Consider the following 7,111-nt stretch of genomic DNA (forward strand, 5'->3'; position numbering starts at 1 on the left):
TGATGAAGAAGCAGTCAGCACCCTAGTCTAGTCATTCGGCTTATTCCAATCAGGAAACGATGCATCCCACAGTGGAAGCCATTTGCCTTGTTTGGTTTGTGTCCATCATAGGCATGCAGTATTCATATTAGCATATGAGCACTCATCTAAAAGAGTTTGAGGTATGCTGCAGATGACTCTCCCTTTTGAAACCCAACCTGTATCATCTTAAACAGGACAATTTGATCAAATGACTTCTCCTAAAAGGTGATGGAAAAATAGAAGTATAGTACTGCACACAAGTCTTAAGCCGTACCTCATTTCTTTATACTGTATTTTTTAAATATACATGGAAATACAGAGTATAAGGCAAAAACAGTTTGTACAATTCTTAAAACCTTGAAATTCAACGACCATCTTTATTCTTTATATTCTGAACTTTCTTAGTCTGCTTTCTTGTTATTTCTTTAAGTAGTCTTCAGAAACAGTTCTCCAAGCTTCTTGAAGGACATTCAAAGCTTTCCTTTGGATGTTGGTTCCCTTCTGTTCCTTTCTATGTCAAAATGATCCCACACTACTTCAATAAAGTTGAGATCCAGGCTATGGGGAGGCCAATCCATGACTCTATTGTGTGTTTTTCTAACCAGGTATGTTTTGTTATCAGCAGTGTGTTTGGGATCATTGTCATGACTAGAAGAGTAGAATTTTCAAGTATCTGCGCTTTATTTGAGTAGTTTTTCTCTGACAACTTTTTACTTTCACTCCCTAAATTTTTAAACAAATATCTGTACTTTCTACTCCTTATATTTTCAAAATGAGCTAGTTACTTTTGGTTTAACAAATTTGCAGGGAGTTATTGTTTCACATCACTGAGAGCCTTCAAACATGAAACCGATTTGAGCCTAAACAGAAACACATGAAAGGTAGTCCTGTTTGTATATTAATCACCAGGGTATGTCACATAAAGACAAATGACGTGTTGATAAACTGGAAATGTAAAGCTTACATGTAAGTCCTCATGGTTTTAACTCAGATATTGAGTCTGTAAATTTGAACCTAGTTTTTCATATTGTGAAACATGCTGCAAAGCAAACTGAGGTAGATCAACTGTGTGCAGGTTAGTGCAGGATAAACAGGGTAGTTTGCTGTACTGTGATGGATTTAAAGTAAAGAACAGTGTGTGACTGAACAGCTGCCTCTTCTTCTCTCATTCTCCCCCCTCCCTCTCCTGTTGCTACTTCAATCATGAAACTGATCAATGATCAGCTGATCAGCTTTTCTCTCTTGTTTGTTTATCGCCTACTTTGCGCCAGAAAGAGGAAACCAGCGGATGTCGCGCTAAACAACAGCAGCATGTTTAAGCTTGATCAGCTGTTGTTAGAATTTATTTAATCTTACTTTCTAGTATCAGCTGATGTTTGTTGGAGCCACAGCTGTAAAAGCTGCTGGTCATGATGTCGGTTTGGTTATCTGGTGAGAGGGAAACATGAAGATGAAACCAGGAGATGTCCTTACTGAATCAGAGCTGTGATGGAGAAACAGGTTTACCTTTTGGGTGACATGAATGAGTTGAAGGGAAGTTATGAACTGTTTCTGAGAGACAAATAACACCAGGATCCTTTTTCTATGTAGCTGACAGCTTGTAACTGTGCAGGGGCGGGTCTAGCAAAGTGTTGCCAGGGGGGCAGGTAGGGCATTAACAGGGAGAGGGGGGCACAAAGTACTTTTCTTTCTTATTCTCATTTAAAATGTCTCGCTTTTAAAAAATAATTGAATCTTACAACAAACGATTGATAGATTGATACATATATACCATCAAAACAGTGTACATCACTGTCACAACAGCGTTTGTTTTCATTCAAAGGCTTTATGATTTTTCCTATAATGGTGGGCCAGTCTCTAGTAAAAATGCCTGGGCCAACTTTTTGTCCCACTCCAGCCATGTAAGCAGCTCATCTGCAGTCTGGTGTTACCTACATCTTCCTATTCAGAAGGCAGAATTTTTGAGTTCCGAGTACAATCGAAAGCACCACGACTGCAGTTTTCGTGTTGGATGTAAAAAGCGCACATGACGCTATGACGTAGGCTAGAATCATGGCGGCGGTCAATGGCGGTCTAGGCGTGGGATTTCTCTTGTGGAAATATGCAGATTATTTTTTCCTTTCTATTGGTAGGTGGCACAGTGCACTTGTGGCAAGTAAGCAAGCTAGAAGACTGGCAATCTTGCTGGGTATCCAGTTAAAGAAGCAACACATTAACAAGAGAAGTCTGAGTAAAACCAAAGTTACTTTCAAAGTAACTAGTTACTTTGAAAGTAACAAGTAACTTGAAGTAACTGAGTTACTTTTGATAGAACTAGTAATGTAACTAAGTTACTAATTTAAAAGTAACTTACCCAACACTAACTGTTTTACTTCTCTCCTAACCTCCCTCCATATATATTGAAGTCTAATAAGGGTTTGGCAAACACTAAATGGATCAGCTGACAGGCTGCATGCATCTCTTAGCTCCTGTATCAGGCCTTTGCTGGATTTCTTTTCAATTTCTTAAGGACTTGACTTTCAGATTGTCAGGGGGCCGAGTGGCCTGTACTGAACAGGACTTAGGTGCAGAAACCCAGAGCAGAGACAGCAGATGATGTAACAATTTATTAGGCTTAAGTGCAAAAAAAGAAAACGTAGCAAAGACAAAAAAACAATAAGACGTGGAGTTTGACGAGGCGTGGCCTTGGGAACGTGGCTAGGGCGAGGGAATGAGGCCTGAGATGCAGAGTGGAGCTGAGCAGGGAACAGTCACGCTTAAGAGAGAAGATAGAGGAGTTAGGGAGGTAGTGGAGGCAGCTCTGAAGTGGCCAGTTGTAAGAGTAGCAATTCTTACTTGCAGTAGGGGACATGGAGTGTTGAGAGGGGGGTGATGAGAATCCAGGGGAAGCGGAGTGGCGTGGAAAGGCTGGCCTGAGATCCAGGGCTTCAGATGGAGTGTGATGGCAGGAGGGCAAGCAGGTGAGGCACAGAGAGATTTTCAAAATGATTGCTTGGTATCCTGAGTCCAGAGGTGGAGCATGAGCCAAGGTGAATACAGCAACTGCAGCACAAGAGAGTCTTGTTAACAAGATAGAGCACAGCAAGAACTTGAAGTATAAGGCCTGTTACCAACATGTGTTGATGACGAACTGGCAGTGAATGAACATAAATGTGTGGTTTAAATCCCTCTGGCTTGATTGCCTGCAATAGGCTCCAGGTGTGCAGGAGCTGGAGTTGGCCCTGCCCAGGGGCGGATCCCAGGTCAGTTCAGGAGCCTTATGGAAATTCCAGCCACCCACCGCAGACCATGACACAGATACTGTTCAGTTGCTGTAGATAGTTTTTTAAGCCTGCCACTTCTTCTTTTTTTTTTTTTTGACCTTTTACAGTTTTTTATTGACAGATACTGTAAAGAAACAACAAGAAAGCAGAGGGAGAAAGAGAGAAGGGAAGATATGCGGCAAAGGGCCATGTGTTGGACTCAAACCCAGGTTGGCCACTCCCAGCCATATGGCATGTAGTTGAATTCAACCAGCGCCCCCTGCCACTTCTACTTTTGTCCTCGTTTCAGTTTCCTCAAATATTTTTAGAACACACTGTACACCATGTTGAGATACTATATGACAAGTTTTCAGCTAATAACTAACTACTACTTTATGCCTGTCAGACTTCATTATCTTTGCCATTTGTATTACTTAACTATAGAAATAGGAATAAATTAAGTAATTTTGCAACAGAACACCAGCAACAACCTGCCTGAAGAGGCAATTTAAAATTTGCTCTTTGCTAAGTTGTCTGTTACATGTGGAAACAAGACTGGTTTATTGCTTGTGTTTGTTGCCTTTTTGTGCGATTCATAAGTCAGTATTAAATGGCTTAACAAGCAAAAATAACTAAATAAAACAAACATTCCTCTGAAAATGGTCCGGTACAAGAGCTGGACTGACAATGAGTGACAAGCAGCCAAACCTACAAAAGACCTTCAGAATGCCTGGAGAAGTATTGCTGAATACTTCTCCAACAAATGAAAAGAAAATCTGGCTCCTTGGAAGCAAAATATGAAGAAATGAGGAGTGGGTCGAGACTTTAGCACAATACTTTGGATTTTAGTAGCGAGGGAAGGAATTGTTTGCACTTGAAGATAACCTAAACTAGAGTATTTCAGATTGTGTTATAGCTTAAGTGCTTCTAATAGAATATATAAAGTAGCTAAATATGCTTAGCTATTTTACAGAGACACTTGCAGCATACCATTAACTCGTGTGGATCCCACTTCAGGAAAGGAATTGATGGAAGCTGCAAGGTATTGTGGGGCTTAACGTAACATAAAAAGACTCCTTCTTTTCATTCATTATAATGAGGGGTAAAGATGAATAGATATGATGATGCTGGTAATGACAGCATCTCTCAGTAAGAGGGAAGAGGATATTCATGCACTCAACATTAGACTTTCTAATGGCTTAAGAGTTATCCTTTGGCATTTCAAGCAGCATAAAAAGGCAATGAGCTGCTGGGATGTTCACTATCATTTCCTTCTCCTTACCACTGTGTCTCTATCTTCAGTAACAAAGAATATGTTTACTTTACAGTCCCCAATGGTGAGTTTTGAATATGTCACAGTGTGGTCTATCTCTTTTTAATGGGTAAACAAACAGTCATGTTTTCATGCACACATAATGAAACAAGCCTGAGGCAAAATACATTTGCACTGGCACACATAAACAAACACAGACACATGCTTGGGGGTGGACTGCAATCAGTTAATTTCATCAGCAGCCATCAGAAATCACAGGCATCACTGTCATCTGCCTGACACGACCTACAAGAGCCACTGTGTAAGCAGTATGTTTGGACACTACAGGTAATCCATTGTCGCTGTATTGTACAGCTCTGCAATTCACTTCTTGGGTTTTAAAGTGCTGCAATTTAGCTCGAACGTGAGACACAAGAGTCACTCTATATATTACAGCTGGGTCATTAAGGTCTTGAACAATGAAACATGTTTTGTAATTTCACCCCTGTACACCACCAGAGTTAAATCAAACATCAAGATCTGCTTCAAGTGCAGACTTTCACATTTAATTCAAGTGATTTAACACTTTCCCACACCAGAGTAATATTTTGAGCTTATCAGTGACTCATAAATCATCATTGATGGTATATATTCAAAGAGCAGAAAGTTAGATTTCTAACACTACATCACCACCTGAAAACACTGATTGCTGGACTATTTCATCATTGCCCGGGATAGTGTTAAAAAAGCATTGCTTGAAGTCTTTTAGAATTACATTACACATTGTTATCAATGGTCTCCCATATTCAAAGCCTCACAATGAACTGAAAAAATGAACATTGTTATAAGTAAGAAGATTGATTTCAATATTTGGATGAAAATCTGTTGCTCTCTATAACTGTCTAAAGTCTAGAATTCATGGACATCACTGAATGCTATGTTTCTCTCCCAGAGATGCTCTGCTATCCCTTCACTTGAGCCACTTTCAGTTGTTGCTGTTTGAGGTGCTCACTGCATTCAGTTTTATCTCTAGTAACTAGAAACTCTGCTCTGTTAGGCTGAGATCAAGTGACTGAGTTGGCCATTGAAGAATATCCCATTTCTTTGCCTTGAGAAATTGGATATTCAAAAGCAACCCATGGCTAGTATATTGGGTTGCTTTTGCAGTGCATTATCCCTTTTCACAGTGAAGCAGCATCTAATCATTTTTGCAGGATTAATCTGAATCCAAACAGGGAGGATAGACCTATACACTTCAGATTTCATTCTGCTACTTGAATCAGCAGTGAACTGAATCAGTTGGCAGGAATACACACCCATGCCATTACACACTCAGCACTGCGCTGTTTGGCTGATGATGTGATGCGCTTTGGATTATGAGCATTTCTTTTCCTTCCTCAAACTTTCTTCTTCATTTTGGTTTCATCTCTCCAAAGAAAAGGTTGGTTTTTTTGCTGGAGGCAGTGGGGGGGCTGACTCTTTAGGAATTTGACTGTTTGTAGAAAAACATTAGCAGTGTGGTTGATTAATCGTTTCATGCTTTCATGTTCGGAAACATTAATCATCAATAATCACATACAGAGCAAGCACTACTTTCTGCCTTCTATCTTGCCTGTTCTGTGTGCACAACCTCTAGTTGCTGCATGTAAATATCCATATAAGTATTTTGCAGAAAGCTTTATGATTCTGCGATAATTGTAGAAACCCTGAGCAAATTTAAAAAGCATGAATATTCAGTTTAACAATCATTAAATGAAGCTTTCTTTGTCACTACTCCTTCTGGTGCATACACAAGGCATTACCACCAGTTTTCCTAAATGCTGTTTGGGGTGTTGCTATTCGAGGTGATAATGACCACATCACAGGCAGGGGATCTCGTTACGGTCAAGGACCGTCCAAGGATCAGCCAGGGATTAGGTGACTGGATTGGTGTAGTGAGGCAAATTTACAATATACAGTGGGGCAAAAAAGTATTTAGTCAGCCACCGATTGTGCAAGTTCCCCCACTTAAAATGATGACAGAGGTCAGTAATTTGCACCAGAGGTACACTTCAACTGTGAGAGACAGAATGTGAAAAAAAAATCCATGAATTCACATGGTAGGATTTGTAAAGAATTTATTTGTAAATCAGGGTGGAAAATAAGTATTTGGTCACCTCAAACAGGGAAAATCTCTGGCTCTCACAGACCTGTAACGTCTTCTGTAAGAAGCTTTTCTGTCCCCCACTCGTTACCTGTATGAATGGCACCTGTTTGAACTCATCATCTGTATAAAAGACACCTGTCCACAGCCTCAAACAGTCAGACTCCAAACTCCGCCATGGCCAAGACCAAAGAGCTTTCGAAGGACACCAGGAAAAGTATTGTAGACCTGCACCAGACTGGGAAGAGTGAATCTACAATAGGCAAGCAGCTTGGTGTGAAAAAATCAACTGTGGGAGCAATCATCAGAAAATGGAAGACATACAAGACCACTGATAATCTCCCTCGATCTGGGGCTCCACGCAAGATCTCATCCCGTGGGGTCAAAATGATCATGAGAACGGTGAGCAAAGATCCCAGAACCACACGGGGGGACCTGGTGAATGACCTGCAG

The sequence above is a fragment of the Copadichromis virginalis genome, linkage group LG9 (genome assembly GCF_057382275.1).
Source record: "Copadichromis virginalis isolate Kocher_CV1m ecotype Utaka linkage group LG9, C_Virginalis_male_GT1.1, whole genome shotgun sequence".
NCBI classification, from domain to species: domain Eukaryota; kingdom Metazoa; phylum Chordata; class Actinopteri; order Cichliformes; family Cichlidae; genus Copadichromis; species Copadichromis virginalis.